Source organism: Crocuta crocuta, unplaced genomic scaffold (assembly GCF_008692635.1).
Source record: "Crocuta crocuta isolate KB4526 unplaced genomic scaffold, BGI_CrCroc_1.0 scaffold318, whole genome shotgun sequence".
Taxonomy (NCBI): domain Eukaryota; kingdom Metazoa; phylum Chordata; class Mammalia; order Carnivora; family Hyaenidae; genus Crocuta; species Crocuta crocuta.
The window spans coordinates 5527306-5549536 of record NW_027531425.1 but is presented as its reverse complement, the minus strand read 5'-3'; the positions used below and the strand labels follow the sequence as shown (position 1 = coordinate 5549536).

Sequence of the window (22231 nt, the reverse complement as noted above, 5' to 3'; positions counted from 1 at the left end):
AGAAGAAAGCAAGGTCAGAGAGTAGCTGCTATCCTGCCAGTTTTAAAGATGGAGGAGGGGACATGAGCCAAGGAATGCTGCTCTAGAAGTTGGAAAAGGCAAGGAAATGGACTCAGCCTTAGAGCCTTGGAGAAAGCAGAGCTCTGTTAGCACCTTGGTTTTGGTCCAGTAAAACTGATTTTAGACTGTGACCTCCAGCACTGTAAGAAAATAAATATGTATTATTCTTAAAACACCAACTTTGTGGTACTTTGTTATCATAGCTAACAATACAATATGTACTATAATTATATATATATATTAGTTTACATAACAGTATATATATATATATATATATACTAATATATATTAGTTTACATAATAAATGTCTTTTTGGTAACACATTAACTATAGTCACCACACTATACATTACCTCTGAGGAATTATTTACTTTATACCTGGAAGGCTGTACCTCACATTTTTTTTTAATTTTTTTTTTTTTTTTATTTCTAGGACAGAGAGAGATACAGCGTGAGCAGGGGAGGGTCAGAGAGAGAGGGAGTCACAGACTGAAACAGGCTCCAGGCTCTGAGTTGGCAGTCAGCACAGGGCCCAACGCGGGGCTCGAACCCATGAACCACGAGATCATGACCTAAGCAAAAGTCGGACGCTTAACCGACTAAGCCACCCAGGCACCCCTGTACCTCACATTTTAATAATAAACTATTTTAAGAGCAAAATGATATTTTTGACACAAAATGTCTAAATATTAGACACATTTACATTTTTTATCTTAGAAATCTTTTTTAAAGGTATTGTATTAAATGTTATTGGTATCCCTGAATTACAATCAAATAATTCTACTTGAAAAGTCAATATTTGAAATGCTCAGGAAAAACTTACCAGAAGCAAACTCTTCCTAACCTGTTTATCATCTAAAATATTCTAATATATCCCAAAAGGCATTTAAAACCCAAATCAGATTTTCTTTAAGTGGAGGAGGTAAACAGAATATAGTTAAATTCTCTAAAATTTGCATTCATCCCAGGTTTAACATGCACTTAGTGAAAACAGCTTCTAAGACTAGGAAACATTAAGTGAACAGAAGTTTAGTTCCCAGAGAAGGGCCTAATGCCCTCCTGAACCTTGGAAAAGCAATAGGAAATCCATCCTAAATCACTGTGGGGAGCCCCAGCACTGAAGACATGCTTCAAGTCTATTCAGTATTCTCCATGTTAGTCATTGATTCCTTCATGGAAATTTTAAATGATAATATTTCAAGGACAGTTAAAGCTTTTGATGTCTGAACTGTAAATTGCTATGCACTTATATTTGTCAAGTTCCTATTGCCAGGTGGTGCAAACCCAGAATGTGGTCCACTCGGTCATTTATTTCTTTCAGTGCCTCTGACGCCATGCTTCCCTAATCGGTGGAGCACCCCTCCACATCTTCTGAAGAGCAGTTGCTGAACCAGAAAACCGCTCCTTCCTCCAACTCTGTGGCTCCACTGGGAAGTCCACCTGGGGATTGCAGAGATGTGTGTGAAATGCTGATATTCAACAGAGAAGCTAATAAATAATACAGATGTCTCCATTACATCATTAAACTGCAGATTTTACCTCCTAATATCACTCAAACATGTCCCCTTGTCTCCATTTCCACGCTCATCACTCTAGCCTAAGTTACCATTATTTCACACCTGATTTATTGCAAGATACCCCCTATCCTTACTGATTTCTTTTCACCACCCTCCACCTGGGGCCCTGTCAGTCCATTTTCTTTTCAACAGCCTGAACTCTCTGTACTAAAGGCTGACGTGATCATATCACCTGTTCCATGTCCTACTTAAAACCCTCCCGTAACTTCTCATTGTTCCCAGTGGTAAGATCAAAATCCTGATCACAGTTGACCCTTCCACCTCACCATTTCCTCTCATCCCAGGGGGTCTCTGCCCATGGACACTTTTCAGTTGCCCAGTTGTGCTGCACTTGCACCCATTCCAAGGCCCTTCCTCATGCTGTTCCCTTGGACTGAGGATGTAGCCTCACCACTACCTCCACTTTTTGCTGGGATAATTGCCAAAGAGAGGAAGTGTGAGGACTAAACAAATAAACGTATATTTTTTTTAAGTAGGCTCAATGCCCAGCACAGAGCCCAGTGTGGGGCTTGAACTCACAACCCTGAGATCAAGACTTGAGCTGAGATCAAGAGTCAGATGCTCAACCAACTGAGCCACCCAGACGCTCCCTAAATAAGTCCCTATTTTTATTTATTTTTGAGAGATAGGGAGTATGTATTTATGAATAAGAGAAGGATAGAGAAAGAGGGAGACACAGAATCCCAAGCAGACTCCATGCTGTCAGTGCAGAGTCCGATGCAGGGCTCGATCCCACAAACAGAGATCGTGATGTAACCTGAAGTCAGATGCTCAATCAACTGAGCTACCAAGACACCCCATAAATAAGTCCATATTTTTAAAGCCCTAACAGCACAATCCAGTAACAAGTGAGGTCTACTGGAATATTTATTATTGGTATTTCCAGAAGTATTATTATCACTCATTCTTTAGATCTCAGTTCCGTGATTTCATAGCAGATCTTCAGACTCCTCACTTTAGCTCAGGTTTTCTTGTTTATGCAGCCACAGAACTGTGTTCAAGGGATTTTACTTCAATTTGTAACTATGCCATTTATTTATATGGTTACCTACGTCCATCAGGCTTTAAAGTTTAAGAGCTCAGGAGTGTTGTCAGTCTTACTTCCATGCTACCCAGCCCTAATGAAGGTTTAATATATGTGGTATACAATATATCTGCATTGTAAAAAGTGGCCAGACTAATTTAAGATTTAGTCTTCTGATGCAGACTCTGTGGCATGTATAAAATTCTCTCAGAGGGGCCCTGGGACAGGACCATCAGGTACAGTTAATGTAGTCAGCTCTTGGGGCACCTGGGTGGCTCAGTCGGTTAAGCGGCTGACTTTGGCTCAGGTCATGATCTCGCAGTTAGTGGGTTCAAGCCCCGCATTGGGCTCTGTGCTGGCAGCTAGCTCAGAGCCTGGAGCTTGCTTCAGATTCTGTGTCTCCCTCTCTCTCTGACCCTCCCCTGCTCACGCTCTCTCTCTCTCTCAGAAATAAATAAAATGTTTTAAAAAAAAATGTAGTCAGCTTTTGTCACCAGAATGCTATAGAACAACCCCTGTGCTCTATGACACCTGGATTTGAGGGGTCTAGGCAAGGCACAGACAAGTGACTCTGTAGGCACAGATCAATCACCTGCACCGGGCTGTTGTTGGGTACATACCTTTTCCGCATGTCTCTGATCCTTCCCAGATCCATGATCACCCAGAATATGTACTTCTCAAAGTGTCGCTTCTGAAATACAAGATCCAAGTCCAGCTTGCCGACACATGGAAGGCTCCAGTTCACGGCACATCTCCTACCAATCTTTTGGCCGAAGCCAGTCACGTGGCCAAGTCCAGTGACAATGAGATGAAGAAGCATGCTCTGCCTGTAGTAGAAGGGGAGGGGAACCAATGTTAACTGAACGATCATTTAAACCATTACAGATGGTCATGCTTTAGAGTAGTTGGGTCTAAGGTTAAAGTGAGAGTCCAGTGCCACCCAGCTTGAGGAGACTTGTGATGAGGAAGCTACTGTGAACAGAGAAAGCGAACCATGGTATCAAACATAAGCCCCCAATTCAAAGTCACAAGTAAGAGCCACCACTGAAAATTGATTTACAGTTGAGATGCTTCCCATTCTGGCAACTCCTTAGAATGCTCCGGGGTTAGTAACAGCTGGGATTTATTTAGCCATGATTAATGAATGCCAAGGAAGCCTCGCACCACCGCTGGGACTGTGTGAGAAATGAATAAGCAAGGAGAAAAAAAGAATGCAAAAAAGAAGGGATAGAGAAGAAGTGAGGTATAGTCAGAGCGATAGAATTACGGGTTGTTTTTTTCATCATCATGCTTTGAAATGTTCTTTATTATGGTTTTACGGTGTCTCAAGTCACATAAAAAAGGTTAGTGCGTTTGGTTTCTTTTTTTAAGTTTCACACGACTGCACAGCAACTATCCTATCAATTCTACTGCTCACAGCCAAGTGATTACTTGAATATGTAAATCTGAGCATGCCCCCTCCCCACTAAAAACTTTTCAAAGCCTTCCAGTTGCCCTCGGGTTAAAATGTAATCTCAGTTCAGATGGTTTCCTACAAACTTCGCCGCGGGCCCCACCATACCTCTGCAGCCTCATCTCTCAGCCACTCTCAGCCACTAGCAACTTTTTTTTTTTAATAAAATGTCACAGTCTCATCACTAGGCCTTTGCATATGTTGTTCCCTCTTCCTGAGAAACTCTTCCCCTTCTCTTCTCTGAATGATCCCTAATCGCCACTTCGGTTTAAATGCTTCTTCCTCAAGGAAGGTCTCCATGACTTCCCCCTGCTGTGGCTCCCGGAGCACCCTAGGCTTTCACTGCCAGAGTGACTCTGCAGTGTCAACAAAAAGACTCCGCAGACTTTTGTTGTTGTTGTTCCCATTCACACATGAAGGCAAGGACCGCCCGTCTGTCCCATCCCCTAAGACATCCTAAGAAGTCACAATTTCCACTATTTTTGCGGAATTCTTTGTCTTTCACTTCTCAATAACTGCTGACTCGAATACCAGAGAATTTTCGCTGCCAATGAAATGCTGTTGAATCTTTTTAAAAAATAATACCACTCAGTATATCATTAGTAATGGGTGCTTTATCTTCAGCCTTTACTCATTCTTCAAAATTCAGACATCACCACTTCCAAGAAGTCCTCCCAATCATCACCACCCCCTTCAAGCTAAGCCTTAGAGCCCTCTCTTGTGCTCAGAGTGATAGCTATATACACCTTTCTCTTAGCACTGACCATGATTTTGCATATTACGTTCTCAATAAATATTTGTTGAATACAGGGGAATTGAACATAAGTAATAAGTGATACATGTGTTTGCCAGTGCTTCTATTGATTTATGGCTAACTCTTTGTTGGGGGGGGTGCAATATGGTCCTCTCTAATTGACATAAGCATTACACAATGTTCCCATACCATTACCTGCCTCACGGGGGTGCTATGGAGACACAATATACTGCTACAGGCATTTAAAATGAGATTTCTAAGGTAAACATAATAGTTAATATGCCAGGTGCTTTTCACACATTAATTCATTTAACCTCCATTACAACAATCACCACTCTCTTATAAGGTAGAACCATTACTATCATCCTCATGTTGCACATAAGGAAACTGAGGCAAAGAGAGGTTAAGCAACATGACCCAAGCCATCCAGCTACTAAATGGCAGTCAGGTTCAAACCATAACAGCCTGGCTTTGAGTCTGTGCTCTAAACCACTGTGCTATTGCCTCCGTGCTATTGCTATCATGGTGCATCAGCTTCGACATTCAGGACTTTTCAGCTCTTGATTTTAATAATAAGTTCACTTAATCAAGGGGGTAGGGTGTAGATGCAGTATCACTGTATAATCAAAGAGAAATAAAATGCTATTTTGAAAAATGCAAACTCAGTTTAAAAGGTGTTGTGGACTGACGTGTGTCACCCTAAATTTCATACGTTGAAGCCCTAAACCCCCAATGTGACTGTATTTGGAGACGAGGCTTTAAAAGAGGTTATTAAAGCTGGGGCACCTGGGTGGCTCAGTCAGGCCAATCTGACTCTTGACTTCAGCTCAGGTCATGATCTCACAGGTTTGTGGGTTCAAGCCCAGTGTCCGGCTCTGCGCTAACAGTGCAGAGCCCGCTTGGGATTCTCTGTCTCCCTGTCTCTCTCCCGTCCTCCTCCTCTCTCTCTCTCAAAATAAATAAATAAACATTTTCAAAAAAGAGGTAATTAATTGAGGTCACAAGTGTGGGGCTATAATCTGGTAAATCTGGTGTCCTTAAAAGAAGAAGAGACACCAGAGATCTCTCTCCCTCTGCTCACACAGAGGACACAGTGAGAGGACAGCCATCTACAAGCTAGGAAGAGACACCTCACCAGGTTGGACCTCCAGCCTCCAGACCTGTGAGAAAATAAATGTCTGTTGTTTAAAATCCCTCTTACGGCAGCCTAAGTAGACTGGTTTAAAAAAAAAAAAAGCCACATGCAAATAAGCTTCACATTTCCAACTGTATTTCTAACAACCAAAGGATTAAGCAATAAACAGTAAAAAAAAAAAAAAAAGTGGAGGAGGGCATTTGTGGGGGTGAGCACTGGGTGTTATATGGAGACCAACTTGACAATAAACTATTTAAAAAAAAAAGTATCAGAAATGAGTTGGGTCAAACCAAATAATTCCATCGGGGAACATTCCATCCTGGAATACATCAATTTCTTGACATCAACAAGAAATATCTGCTAAGTATCTACCAATTCTGCCCCCAAGAAGTCTATGGTCTAGTTAGGACAGCATGGCTTGTATTTACCTAAATGGGGGTGTAGAGAAATATATAAGACGGCAAAACAACATATACCTAAACAGGTGGTACAAACTTTAAGTGCTGTAAGTGTTCAGAGGAGGAAGGTTTGTTTAACAACCGTTTTTGGAATATTTAGGATTTGATGTGCTTCATAAAAAAAAAAAAAAAGCAGGTTGCAAGTACAGTTGTGTGGAATAAGACATTTTCATCACAACGGTGATGTCCTCAAAGCCTCAGAAACCTAAATGCAACTGGCGTATTCAACAAGGTCAGATAGATAGGTCAGAGGCCAGTTCTTCCTACTGGGGGAGTGAATAGCAGATGGGGAGGGGTAAAGTGGAAAAGCAAGTATACGATTTCAAAACATTTTGAAACACCAGTTTTCTTAGTTTGGAATTTATACTTGGGAGGGGTGATGCTGGATAGGGAGCAACACATGGAGAGATGTGTTTGGGAAGACTATTCTGGAAGCTAGCTGTCGAGTAGACAGTGAGAGGAGAATGTGGCAGACGGGAAGGCTAACTGGGAAGCAGGGCAGTAACCCAGACCTGTGTTCTGAGATCTAGGTCAGGCGGGTGGCAATGAGGATCAAAAGGAGCCAGTGTGAGCGATATTGAAAAGGAGGAAGTGACGACCGGATAAACCCTGCTTCCTTCAGTTCTGCCATTTGGCTACACCTCCCTCTCTGCCTCCCGCTTCTGTCATCAAGAGACCTCTGGGACACCTCTCATTTACCAAAGTGAGGCTTTGGTTCTGTGTATTTGTTTGAAACTTAAGCCCTACCGTCCCCTACCTTCAGTGGTGTGTTGGAGCAGGCTTGTACCAGCTCACGAAAACCAACTGATAGATTTGCAAGAATTTTGTAAGCCGACTGTTAGATCTGGTTATGATTGAAATAAAATTACAGAGCCTTACAGTTCAATTGATAACACATAAAACAAAGGTAATAGTAACTCAAAATGCATCCGCCCTTTATTATGTTACTACACTTTACCATTATCTTCTGTCGTGCCTGGTTTGAAGGTGATTCCGGTCCTATGGTATCTACCCCTTGGCAGCATCACGTAATGGCAGGCTTCTGTGCGTGTCTCCCTAAATCGCATTCAGTAACATCAGGGTAGCAGCTTGAAATTGAGGGAGCAGTCACACTACGGAAATTGCTCAGGGCTTTATTTATTGCTGTGTTGAACGTCCAGACTTAAGAAAGTGTGAAAAATGTTAATAATGCAAATTAAACTGAAAAGTAGTGCAGAAACTGAGAGAAGTTTTAGTTTAAGGAGTATAATCTGCACAACAGTGAGAAATGGTTTTATGGCAGCTCACATAGATTTAATGACAAGTTTATTGGGAAAAGAGTTAGTGGACATAGGCTGGCTACAGATACAGGAATTTCACAAAAAATTAATTGATAGCACTGTGAAAATCAACTGGTGGCATGGAATTTACAAAGAAGAGTATTGGTATTATTAGTAGTAAGTTGTGTGCTATACATCTTTTGTATCAGTAAAATTTATAATAAATCTACGTAAATATATTTTTGCATACCTTACCCCCTGCCCCCCACCAAGAGAACATGTTATTAAATACCAGCACATTACTGCCCACTATCCAGGTGAACACCCTGGCTTAATTTTTACTAAATGTGAATTCAACTAAACACCATTCAACTGAGTTGACTTTTTTTTCTAATCAGTACATAACGTGGATTAAGTTTTCAAATTCAAAAGGCTATTTTTTCTTTAAATTTTAAGAGCTACTTCCTATCTTATTATTTTACTTATAAAATTACAAATATTTACAATTACCTTTAAGGGTGATGATTAATATTTCCTTCCCTTCATAAACTTTGGGTGTTAAACTTCTTTGAAAATTTTAAACTGGGGGCGCCTGCGTGGCTCAGTCCGTTAAGAGTCCAACTTCAGCTCAGGTCATGATCTCGCGGTTCGTGAGTTCGAGCCCTGTGTCAGCAGCACAGAGCCTGCTTTGGATCNCGCTCATGCATGCACTCTATCTCTGTCTCTCTCTCTCAAGAATAAATAAATATTACAAAAGAAGGGGGAAGGCGCCTACATCGGTCGTCTGACTTTGGCTCAGGTCCTGGTCTTATGGTTCATAGGTCTGAGCCCCAAGCTGGGCTTTTTGCTCTCAGGAGCTGGGTGGGCTCTTTGTTGTCAGCGCAGAGCCTGCTTCAGATTCTCTGACCACTACCCCTCCCTCCCGCTCTTGTTCACTCTCTCTCTCAAAAAATAAACATTTAAAATTTTTTTAAAAAGGGAAATTTTAAATTGCTTTTGTACATTTAATATTTTCTATTTATATTAAGAATCTTGATTGATAAATAAATCATTCCCAAGGGCCTAAATATGAGATATAATTAGATATATTGTAAGTCTTCACACGGCAGGCAGTGAGAGATCTCAGTGTAGAATGTCCATCTCCCGCAGTGGCCGCCGCCAGTACCCCAGCAATCTTTAGTGACCCAACAGCACGGGGCTGGGCATTGCCTATAATTAACTTTCTCTTTTGAAGCTTCATGTTAGCCCGGGCCGTCTAAAAGGTAAACACAAAGATGGGATTAGAGGTGCAAGAGGTTTGGGAGAGGGGTTACCAGTAAGGGAAGATGGGGAGGGAGTTGGAAAAGGAAAGGACAGGAGAAGTTTGCTGTCAAACTGAGATGCTGAGAACTGGGAGCGGGGCAGGGAGGAAGGTGTGCGGGAGACAGAAAGGAGGGAGGGAGGAGAAGGTTGTAGGAAGGGGGGGAAGGATGGAGGGAAGGAAGATAGATCATCAACTGCAGTGAAGTTTTAAGAGTTTTGGTGTCAGATGAACAGCCCTTAGTATCTCCTCCCAACCCGCGAAGCCCCTAGCATAATCACTGGCTGGGAGAAGCCCGTGGGAAGTGCAGCCCAGACAAAATTCACAGTGATGGACTCAGGGGGTAGCAGCTGGGATCATGGATCCCTTACACTCTCTGCAATAGGAGATCTAGCAGACACTTTCCCTTGACCACTGCAATCCTTTAGCTTTTTGTTTTCCCTTATTATTATTACTATCACAAAAGTAATACATAGCACATAAACACATATCTCCTTTATCTCTCCCCACCTGGCCTGAAGCTGTTTTCTTCCTCAAAAATTGCCACTATTGGGGCACCTGGGTGGCTCAGTCTGTTACACGTCTGACTTCAGCTCATGGTTCATGGGGTCAAGCCCCGCGTCGGGCTCTGTGCTGACAGCTCAGAGCCTGGAGCCTGCTTCGGATTCTGTGTCTCCTCTCTCTCTCCCTGCCCCTCCTCGACTTGCACGCTGTCTCTCTTGGTCTCTCAAAAATAAACATTAAAAACACTTTTTTTAATTTCACTATTAACAGTTTGGTGTGTATCCTTTGAAACCTGTTTTGTATCATGTATATTTATATGTTTGTGTCCAGAAAGACTGCATATTAAGGATGATTTCTTCTGTTTATTTCCTTTTTATAAAATAATGCATATTGGGGAACCTGGGTGGCTCCAGTCAGTTAAGTGTCTGACTCTCAATTTGGGTCAGGTCATGATCTCACGGTTTGTGGGTTTGAGCCTCACATCAGGCAGGTTTGAGCCTCACATTGGGCGGGTTTGAGCCTTGCCTTGGGCTCTGTGTTGACAACGAGGATCCTGCTTGGGATTCTCTGTCTCTCTCTCTCTCTCTGTCTCTCTCTCTCTCTGCCTCTCTGTCTCTCTCTGCCTCTATCTCTCTCAAAACCAAACATTTTTTAAAAAATAAATGAAAATAAAATAATACATATTGTTCTATTACCTGCTCTTTGTTTTGTTCTTGTTTTCTTAAAATTTAATGTCCATGTATTTTTCAAACCCCTGAACTTTCAAATCCCTTTTACTGTTTTACACATCACCTCTGGAATTTTTTAATTGTGTCACGTTTGTGAGAAATATGATTAAGGAGAGATTTTAAGTAAGGAAAAAATATATTTTCTTTTAGTTAGGAATTATTAAAGAGTATTTAAACATATGTAAAGATATGCATTACAAAACTATAAAATTTGACATTTTCCCATGAATAAATAACATGTTTAACTTACTTAAAGGTACTTACAACAAAAAACATGAATTTGAGGGGCACCTGGGTGGCTCAGTCGGTTAAGCGTCCGACTTCGGCTCAGGTCATGATCTCACGGTTCGTGGGTTCGAGCCCCACAGCTGCGCTGACAGCCAGCTCAGAGCCTGGAGCCTGTCTTCAGATTCTGTGTCTCCCTCTCTCTCTGACCCTCCCCTGCTTGCGCTGTCTCTCTCCGACTCTCAAAAATAAATAAAAAACATTAAAAAAAATCTTTTTTAAACACGTGAATTTGATGACAAATTTTAAACTGTCAATTTATGTTTGGTTTGAGGACAAAATATACATTAAATATAGCTAATCCACGTGACTACACCTAATGTAAATTAAAAAACTGCCTCCAGGACCGGACGTTTGGAATTCTTATATTTTGCACTAAAAATAGTTATTTTTATCATCTGTTCCATTTCTGACTGACAAGATTAAAAAAGTTTTCACATTACTATTTGCAAGTATTTCCACATTGCCCACATGGGGTAGTTGTAATTCTTCATAAATGAAGAGCTAAATTGGATATCATCGTCTTCCCTCTTTCACCACCAGCTTTTGAAAATACAGGCATCTTGATGTGTNATATGTAAAGATATGCATTACAAAACTATAAAATTTGACATTTTCCCATGAATAAATAACATGTTTAACTTACTTAAAGGTACTTACAACAAAAAACATGAATTTGAGGGGCACCTGGGTGGCTCAGTCGGTTAAGCGTCCGACTTCGGCTCAGGTCATGATCTCACGGTTCGTGGGTTCGAGCCCCACAGCTGCGCTGACAGCCAGCTCAGAGCCTGGAGCCTGTCTTCAGATTCTGTGTCTCCCTCTCTCTCTGACCCTCCCCTGCTTGCGCTGTCTCTCTCCGACTCTCAAAAATAAATAAAAAACATTAAAAAAAATCTTTTTTAAACACGTGAATTTGATGACAAATTTTAAACTGTCAATTTATGTTTGGTTTGAGGACAAAATATACATTAAATATAGCTAATCCACGTGACTACACCTAATGTAAATTAAAAAACTGCCTCCAGGACCGGACGTTTGGAATTCTTATATTTTGCACTAAAAATAGTTATTTTTATCATCTGTTCCATTTCTGACTGACAAGATTAAAAAAGTTTTCACATTACTATTTGCAAGTATTTCCACATTGCCCACATGGGGTAGTTGTAATTCTTCATAAATGAAGAGCTAAATTGGATATCATCGTCTTCCCTCTTTCACCACCAGCTTTTGAAAATACAGGCATCTTGATGTGTGTATTAGAATTCAGATCAGATTAGCACCATTTACAGATTTAATAAAAAGCATTTTGAAGTAAATCAGCAGAATTATTATCATTTTTGTGCTTCTTATTACCTTCCTTTTTTCAAATTCAGTGCTCCTAAGGCCTCCCTCCTTGAACGCACACTCACCAAGGGCGTCCGCTGAGCAGTATGTGACCGCAGGCAAAGGACCGTGGTAACTACTGCAGGTCAGCTCTGTGGGGGGGAGTCCAGTGAGCAGAGCTGACCTGGCCACCCCCAGTCACTGGGCATCCTTGGAGGCAGCTCCTCTTACTGTTCCATTTCAAAGGGGGACATTTTGAAAAAATAATTTTCTTTACTCAGTGTAAAACCCGGTATTGAAAGCTGATGCTTCTGCCACCTCTAAGGGTGTCAGCTGCAAAGAACAGCTTAGAGCATCCCAGGAAGTGCACCAGCAGCAGTGGGAAAATCACTGCCTCCCTGTGACAGCTGCTGCCCACTACGAGCCACTAGAAGTACGTGACTGACCCAAACCAAGGATTGGGTTAGGTCCTTTCTGATGCTAATATTCTGCATCCGGTGAAGCTAAAGTGTGAAACACAAGTAGTTAAGTTCAAAGCCTAGAGACTCTAGCTCCGTATCCCATTATTGGCTTCATTTATCACATGATTTTCTTCTAAGTAAAGACCTGGATGTTGGAAAAGCCTCTATTCCTTTAAACAAACCATTCAATGTCACTGCTGTGTCCTTACGGATAACAATGACAGCAATAATAATACCTTCAATAGAGGGTTTGCAGGCAACCTTGCAATAACTCCATGCTCCCCCAGGAGTCTGTAAGACAACAGGTTGGTGATGACTTATCTAAAAAATGGATGGACAGCAAATACTTCAGACAATCCCCCATAAATATTGTTTCTCTCTGCAGAGCTTTCGAAAGGTATTAATGGCAGTGAGTTTGAGATTATATTTCCTGATAAGAACCTGGAAAGCAGTTATTCCTGGTAGCCAGTTAAAAGCAAAGGAGTTTTCAGATGAGGGTTATCTGAATGCGTATGTGTATGTTAAACAAGTAAAACTACTTTGGAAAGTAATTCTGAGTAATAAAGCATGCCTTCTTTTCCTTTCTTCATCATCACAATCACACCTCTTTCTATTTATTAATATTGCTAATGAGGCTAAAATAGCCACTCATGCATAACCTACTATAAGGTATGACACGCAATTTTGAAAATTAAATACACATGCTGACACGTAACATGAACTCCTTTTCATTGTAAAATAATAACAGATGGAATTCTACAGGACTCAACATTGGAAGTTCAAACCAATCATTTTATAAGCAAGAGCAATATTTCACCATACGGCTTGTAAAGGCATCCAATGTTTTCTAAAATTGTTCCTCTGGGGGGCACCTGGGTGCCTCAGTAGGTTAAGTGTCCAACTCTCGGTTTTGGCTCAGGCCACCAGCTCACAGTTTGTGAGTTTGAGCCCTGAAGTGGGCTCTATGCTAAGAGCCCACCTCAGACCCTCTGTCTCCCTCTCTCCGTCCCTCCCCTGCTCCCATACTTGCTCTTTCTGTCTCTCTTTCTCGAAAATAAATAAGACATTAAAAAAAAATGCTCCTTTGGTAGTCAAGAAAACTAATTTCCAGAGATGGCCAGTCTGCCCAGAGAGTATCTCAATCAATTTAGCTGAAATAGTGGACCCTTTAAGGCCCATATTTGATTATTAATACATACTAAGTGGTTAGCATACACATGCCACTGGGCCAGGGGCTGACTCATTCTCTGGATCCATCCGACCCTGACCCCCGATAGACACAGAAGTACCAATGGGATGGGGCACACAAGTCACACGGGGAGCCAGGAAGGGGCTAGTCTGTAAAAGATACGAAGATGAACGTCAAGGGGTTTTGTCTCCTAAGCGGAGTCTCTCAAGTCCACTTACGTTCTGAGACTATGAGTTAGTCAAACTCAACCTCAATAAAACAGTTCCAGAGACTGAGGAAAAAAATAAATAACTTCAATATAAAAAGAAGGTCATTACACCATGGCCTGGACTCCAGAAGTCCTGCTTCATCTTCTGTTTAAAGAAAGATTTCTGCTAAATGTTTCCTTTTGTTTTTCTAATTTACATTAGTTATTTCAAAAGAGAAAAACAAAGAGCTGTTTGTCTCTGAAGAAATGACCAGGTAAGCCAGCAAACCAACGACACACATCTGTGAAATGCATAATCAATTCTGTGATTAGGCAGAGGAGAGCTTTGCACCCACATTGATTTTCAGATGCAAATCCGAAACAGCTAATCTTCACATAAATATAATAGGTATCGCATTGATTTTTTTCCCTCGTGATCATATGAAAAATTAACTGAAGTGATGGTAAAAAAAAAAAGCATAATATTATTCGAAGGTAGACCATGGTAAGTTAAAGTTGCATATAATAATCTCTAAAGCAACCACTAAAACGAACACACACACACACACACACACACACACACAATGAAGTATAGCTAAAAGTCAACAGAGGAGATAAAATGGAATACTGAACAATACTCAACTTAGCCAAAAGAAGGCAAGCAAGGAAGATGAAAGGAACAAAAAACAGTTGGGACAATTACAGAATAAAGATAGCAGACTTGAATCCAACCATATTAAAAGCTCCAATGAAGGTGATGATAGAAAACTTGTGAGAAACGTATGAGTAACAATGACACAGACCACCACTGAACGTGTTTTTATTTATTTTTCTAAGTTTATTTATTTATTTATATAAGCAATCTCTTCAATCAATGTGAGGCTCGAACCCACGACCCAGAGATCAAGAGTCATGTGCTCTTCTGATTCAGCCAGCCAGGAGCCCCTAACGTATTTTTATTTAAAATAGATTGTTGTTAATATATTTTAATACGTGTTTGTCTCAGTTTCACATGTGTCACTTGATCATCTATCCCACAAAGAAGGAAAGAGTCACTGGATAATTCTCATCTACAGCTCCATCAGCGAAATCTCTCAGTTTTGAGTGACATGGCAGGTGCACCCACACTGAGGGCTGCTGCCATCAATAGGAATGATTGTTTTATTTAACTGATGGCTGCTGCCTTCATCAGGGTGCTAGGGACCTAGAAAGGTGTGCACAGGACATAGCAAAGAGATACCCTGTGCTTGTATACTTTTTGTCTCTCATACTAACTATTCTCATGAGTCTGAGACATCTACGTAGTGCCTCAAAAAAGTGAGATTAAATAAAGAATGGTCAAGTTGTTAGTCACACACACGCACAGAAAAATCTCAGTAAATTTGACATTAGTGTGAAAGGTGATATGATGGCTGCATATCCATACCTACAGATATTTCAAAATCAAAGTTTCTGGATCTCATGAACACGATAATATAACAACTTTTTTTTTGGTCTTTGAACTCTCAGTTTTACTAGTTTCTCTCTTTCTTAAATTCAAGTTAGTTAACATATAGAGTTGTCTTAGCTTCAGGAGTAGAACCCAGCAATTAATTAATCTCTCGCATATGACACCCAGTGCTCATCCTGAAAAGTGCCCTCCTTAATGCCCACCTCCCATTTAGTCCCCCTCCACCTACCCCTCCCGCAACCTTCAGTTTGTTCTCGGTATTTAAGAGTCCCTTATGGTTTGCCTCCCTCTCTGTTTATTTTATTTTTCTTTCCCTTCCTCTATGTTCATCTGTTGAGTTTCTTAAATTCCACATATGAGTGAAATCATATGATACCTGTCTTTCTCTGACTTATTTCACTTAGCATAATACATTCTAGTTCCATACACACAACATTTTTATAGCAAAGCAGACTGAATTCCTGTGATAAATAATTCTCAGCCCCACACAGGCAGGAGACTTTCAGAATTTCTGCTTTAATAACAATAGAGTTTAATTACAAAGCCAATGAGTTATGGTCGACACTCCCAGCCTCCCCCATCCCATCCTCCAATACCTGATACCACAACTGCATACACAAGTAATTCCACTTGTACTTCCCTCTCATTTCAAAGGTACAGGAGAGGTCAAAAACGGTGCAGCTTCCCATCCTCAGATAACTAACACTTTTCCTAGGGTGAACCTATGACTACAAAGCCTTTAGTTATCAAGTCATTTAACCCTGGGGTCTAAGAGATACTTTATCAATCAATTTGTGATATAGAAATGGATTTTCTTGGGACACCTGGGTAGCTCAGCCAGTTATGCATCTAACTTCGACTCAGGTCATGATCTCCCATTTCCTGAATTCAAGTCCTGCGCTGGGCTCTGTATTGACAGCTCAGAGCCCGGGGCCTGCTCCGGAGTCTGCGTCTCCCTCTCTCTCTACCCCTTGCCTGCATACACTCTGTCTCTGTCTCTCTCTCTCAAGAATAAATAAACATTTAAAAAATTTTAAAAAAGAAATGGATTTTCTTCTTAGGGCTGTGACATTCGAAAACATGTGTGCCACACTAAGCCATCAGCTAATGGCACAACTTTAAAAGGAAATAGGATTTTAGAGTTATGGTTTTAGCACCAAAGCGACCTTCCCTTCTCATACCTCTGACCTACACCACTGCGGTCTCTCCCCTGGATTCTTGCACTAATCTCCTCACAGATTACTCTGCTCCCACCCCTGCTCCCCTACACAGAATTCCTAACACGGGCCCAGAGTGAGCCTTTATAAATCTCAAGTCAGATCGTGACACTGCTGTGCCGCTCACTTCACTCTGTCTTTAAGCGATACTCCCCTCCCCATGACTGCTCTGACCTCACATCCTACTTCTCCATCCATCACCCGCTCATTCCACTCCAGCCGCACTAGCCTCTCTGCCAGAATGTGCACTGGACACATTTCTACCTCAGGGTCTTTGCAGAGGCTCTTCTTCTCTTACGCTCTTACCACTTCAAGTTTTTCTTTAAATATCTCCCACTCAGAGGCCGACCCTAACTACCTTTTTAAAAGTGCAAATTAGCCCTCTGATCATTCTCATGTGATCTTACCCCCCCCCCCAACATGTGACAGTTATCACCTACTGACGGGCAAGAACGTTAATATCTATTCTATTATATAGCTTTACATAAAAGTATAATTATTTTACATATTTTGCTTTCTTTGTCTCTTGCTAGATTGTAAGAGCCACAAGAACAAAGGTTTTCATCTCTTTTGTTTCCAATGTCTAAAACATGGTCATATTCGATAAATATGTGTCGGGTTTCTGAATGAGTAAACGAGAGAGTACATTTTCATCAGGAGTCAGGCACGAAGAGCCCTAGGTGCCCTGACAAGTCTAGACTTGATCCTAAGGACCAGGGCAAATGGTGAAAAAGATAGGTTAAAAAACCTCCAATAGAGGAAAAGTTTATTGACATTGGATTTGGCAATGATTCCTTGGACAAAAAAAGACAGAAAGGGAAAAAAAACAGATAAATTAGACTACATCAAAATTTAAGACTTTGTGCATCAAAGGACACTATCAACAGAGTGAAAAGAAAATAGGAAAAGTAGAAGGAAATATTTGCAAATCGTATCTCTGATAATGAATTGAGATCCAGAATACACCAAAAATGCCTACATTTCAACTACAACAAAAAATAAACAATCTGATTTAAAAATGGGGAAAGGCCTTGAATAGACATTTTCCCAAAGCTGACATATAAATGACCAATAAGCCCATGAAAAGATGCTCAAAATCACTGATCATTTGGGAAATGTAAATCAAAAGTAAACTAAGATACCACCTCACACCCATTAGGATGGTTGTTATTAAAACAAAAACACAAACAGAACAGTAAGTTTTAGCAAGAGTGTTGAGAAACAGGAATCCTTGTGTACTGCTGGTGAGAATGTAAAATGGTGCAGCCACTGTGGAAAAGAGTCTGGTGTTTCCTCGAAATGATGAACCAGAATTACCACAGGATCCAGCAGTTCTACTTCTGGGTATGTATCCAAAAGAAGTGAAAGCAGGGTCTTGAACAGATATTTGTACACCTATATTCACAACAGCATTATTCACAATAGCCAAAGAAACAACCCAAGTATCCATCAATGGATGGGCGGATAAACAAAATGAGGCATATACATACAATGGAATATTATTCAACCCTAAAAAGGAATGCTATTCTGTCACATGCTACATACACTAACCCTGAAGTGTATTATGATAAGTGAAAGAAACCAGTCACAAAAGGGCTAATACTATATGATTCCGCTTATATGAAGTATCTAGAGTAGTTCAATTCATACAGACAAAAAGTAGAAGGGGCTGTTGTCAGGGGCTGAGGGGAGAAGGAATGGGGAATTCTTATTTAATGGACATAGAGATTCAGTTTAGGTAGATGAAAAATGTTCTGGAGATGGCTGATCGTAATAGGTGCATAACAGTGTAAATGCACTTAATGCCTTTGACCGTACATTTTAAAATGGTTAAAATGATAAATTTCATGTTATGTGTATTTTACCACAATAAAATATAATAATTAATTTTTTAAAGACCTCCAAGACAGTTTGCAGTGAGCCCCTATCCCAACGCCAAATTGTACCAGGTTAGTCTGTGTGATCAATAGAATATGGCAGAAGTGATGGTCTTTCATCTCTGAGATTAGAAAGCTGAGACTACAGCTTCCACCTTTATTACTCATTGTAGGGAAAGTCAGCTGCTGTTTTATAAATCGTTCTATGGGAAGGCCAACAAGGTGAGGAACTAAAACCTCTTGCTGTCTGCCATGTGAGTAAGCTTGGAAACAGATTCTTTGAGCCCAGGAAGCCTTCAGGTAACTGCTCCCACCAATGGCTTGACTGCAGTCTCCTGAGACCTTGAGTCAGACTCACTCAGCTAAAAGCATTCCACTCCGCAAAGTCACTGCCAGATGCCTGACCCTCTGAAACTATGTGAGATCTTAAGTGTCTACTGTCTTAAGTTGCTAAATTTGGGGGCAATTGGGGGCAATTTGTTACACAGCAATAGGTAACTAATGAAAGGGATAAAAGGAGGCAGGACAGCCAATTTAGAGTCTACTGCAGCATTCCAGTTCTAAAGGAGAAAGGAACTAGACTAGGGCAGAGGCAGTGAGTAAAGAGGCTGAATCTCCTTCAACAGGACTACAAAGGCAGGAGTAATGGGAATCGATACCTGATTGGATGCAGACAGGGATGAGGAGTGAGAATCCAGCAGGATGCCTAGATTTCTGACATGGTTGCCTGGATATAAAATGAATCCTCAGGGTATAGACTGATACTGACTCCCCCCTCCCCCCTTATTCATGGTCTTCAACACCAACCGAGCTCTGGGCTGTTTCCTTGGTATTTCCTCAGCTACTACTATTCATGCACTTCCTCCACACAACACCTGCTGCAGCTCAAGGTTGCCTCCGCTTGCCTGATGCAGGTAGAGTTAACCATCATCTTCTCTCTGCCCCAGTGCACATTTACATACTTGTGGTGTTTTGCAATTACTGGTTTTTACTTCTATCACCTCTATTTTATTTTTTTACCTTTGAGGAAGAAATTCATTTTTTCCATCCTATAGTCCTTGGTCCTAGCACACAGTAAGTGCTCAGTACATGTTTCATGAGAAAATGAGGGAACAAAATGACAGCTCCACTCCACCCATCAACACACTTATTGGGCCACATCTGCTCAAAAGAAAATTTTCTTATGCCAGTATTTTATACTCCTCTGTCCAGAACGCCCTTCCCAAGATAACTAAGTATTCCTTCCTACATTCCTGGGTCGGATTCTCCAAGCATTCCGGGAGCCCAGAATGATCTGAATTAGCAATGGACCAAGGTAGCAATTGGACAGACAAATGTGACTGACAGACCCTGAGGAAAGGTCTCACACCAGGAAGAGAGTGCATCTGACCATCAGAAACCTACATTCCAACCAAAAAGTGGGATTTTTTTCCCTCTGTTCCCCTTTTTAGGTTTAAAATTATAAACTCCATTGCATAAAAGTTTAAGTCCCATGAAATTTAAGTTTAAGTCCTCACCCCTGGTATTAGGTCTGCTTCTCTTGAATGAATAATTCAAGCAATATATATTGAGTGTCTCCTATGGGCTAGAGACATAATAGCCAATGGCAACCTAGGAAGCTATTCTGCTTCCTTCTTCAAATGTTTCAAAGAATATTTTGAGATAGGAATATGGCCTAAGGTCATGTCAAGCAGTAAAAGCAATAAACAAAACGGTTCAATATGCAGTATGATCCCAGCTTTGCTTATATGTATGTGTGTCTATATGTGTCTGTATATTCGTAGATATATGCACATACACACATATATACAACACATACCCACATACAAGAGACAAGACAGAAATGAAATACACCAAAATGTTAACAGGTTGTGTATGTTTGAAGTCTTCCACAAGAAAAAGTGTAAAACTATGTTAATAGCAGCACTGACATTATAAGCGAGTATAATTTTCTTTGTATTTTTCTGATTATCTAAAGTAACTGCCATAAAAAATAATATCAAATGTTATTTAAAAAGATACCTAATATGGAAAGGAATATAACAAGTGATTAACAGTAGTTACAGCTAAAGGAGAGGAAAGGGGAGAGAATGAGCTCTTTTTGCTTCCTTCTTCTCGTTACCTGTACTTTCCTAAATTTCCTATAGGGATCATGTATATCCAAACTGGCAAGTCGAACCTATTTAAAAATTTAATTAATACATACATGTTACGGCCTCACTGTTTGTGTTTACCCCAAAAGCCATTTTGTGGAAGCCCTAACTCCCCAGTGGGATGGGATTTAGGGCGAGGCCTTTGGGAAGCTGAAGTGTGAAGGAGGGGCACCCATGATGGAATTAATGGTCTTATTTTAAGAGGTCAGAATCCCCCTGCTCTTCTTCAGCAAGAAGGCAGCCATATGCAAACCAGGAAGAGTCTCAGCAGACATCGACTCTGCCAATACCTTGATCTGGGACTTGTCAGCCTCCAGAGCTATGAGAAATAAAGGTTTGCTGTTTACAGGTCTGCGGTACTTAGTTACAGGCCCCCTGAACTGACCAAGACAATAGACAACAACAGACATCTGAGAACATAAGTATTTCCTCTACAATGGCTCTGAATAGCAGCCTTTTCCCCTGAAATATGACTGTGTGCCTCTTCTTTCTTTATTAGAATGCTTCTTACATACTCAACTGGTCAACATTCAGACTTAAAATGTAAACTCCTACTTAGGTTGAGACTCGCCTGCTAAATACATCTTCCATATCATCATAAGCTCAAGGGACCAAGAGTCGGTCTTCCTGGAGGCAGACCAGCTCTTCCTCAGAAAGACAGGAGAACAGGCAAAGGAGCAATCTAACCTACCAATGTGTCCTCACCTGTGTCTGGAATTTGGGTCCTCAGACATTCCAGATTTCTTCTGGGCTCCAGCAGCTCTTATCCCCAAAGCTAGCAGAAGATATGAGGAGTCACAGGATTTGCCTGGTTTTGACACTACCATCTTTCTATTTCTGAACACAGTCTCAGAAGCTCATACAACAGGTAACTGTTGTCTACACAGCATAGACATGTCTCCACAGCACAGACATGAAATCACCGCTCCTTGGTCAGGCTCTCCTACCCAGACTGGCACAAGATCCCTCACCTCACTGGTGCTATAGGCACCTTCTTATTGTCTGTGCACCATGGGACTCTGGGCCATTCACCTGCTGTAGACCTTCAGAGAAGAACTCCATAGAGTTCCCCACATCTCTGATCCTGCCATATTCTTACCTAGTCTGGTTCCCTGCCTCTCTGCCCTCTTAAACCACTTCTTCCACTCAGTTTAGGGATTCCTCATAGTACTAGGTAAAAATGTTCTCCTGATGCTTTGTGACCTTATTTATTTGTTTGTTTACATATTTTTAGATACCCTCTTTATTTATTTTTTGATGTAAACTCTACCCCCAATGTGAGGTTGAATTCATAATCCAAGATCAAGAGTCACATGCTATACCGACTGAGCCACCCAGGTGCCCCTGTAATCTTCTTTTATTTATTTATTTATTTTTGACGTTTACTTATTTTAAAGAGAGAGTGAGAGGAAGAGTGTATGTGTGGGCACTTGGATGAGCAGGAAAGGGGCAGAGAGAGAGAGAGAGAGAGAGAGAGAGAGAGAGAATCCCAAGCAGGTGCTACGCTGTCAGCACAGAGCCCAATGCAGGGCTCAATCTCACAAACCCTGCAATCATGATCTGAGCTGAATGCTTAACTGACTGAGCCACCCAGCTTCTCCCCTGTAACCTTCTAAAGCAGAAAGTGTGGGATTGAGCCCCTCATTGGGCTCCACGCTAAGTATGGAAACTGCCTAATATACTCTTTCTCTCTCTCCTCCTCTGCCCCTCTCCCCTGCTCGTGCTCTCTCTCTCAAATTTAAAAAAAAAAAAANATTTAAAAAAAAAAAAAAAAAAAAAAAAAAAAACTTAAAAAAAAGTGTAAAGCAGAAAGCACTGGCCTAAGTTTGCAGACCTCT

General features: G+C 41.0%; 1 long non-coding RNA gene across 1 annotated transcript in view; it reads right to left on the bottom strand.

Annotated features, from left to right (window-relative positions):
• Nucleotides 1-480: 480 nt before the first annotated feature.
• LOC144238233 (uncharacterized) overlaps nucleotides 481-22231 on the bottom strand; it is a 47155-nt gene continuing 25404 nt past the window's right edge. Inside the window, exons 4-5 of the long non-coding RNA XR_013337043.1 lie at nucleotides 3281-3487; nucleotides 481-1499 (exon numbers count right to left, since the gene is read on the bottom strand). This is a non-coding gene — a long non-coding RNA (uncharacterized LOC144238233). The remainder of the gene's footprint in view (nucleotides 1500-3280; nucleotides 3488-22231) is intronic.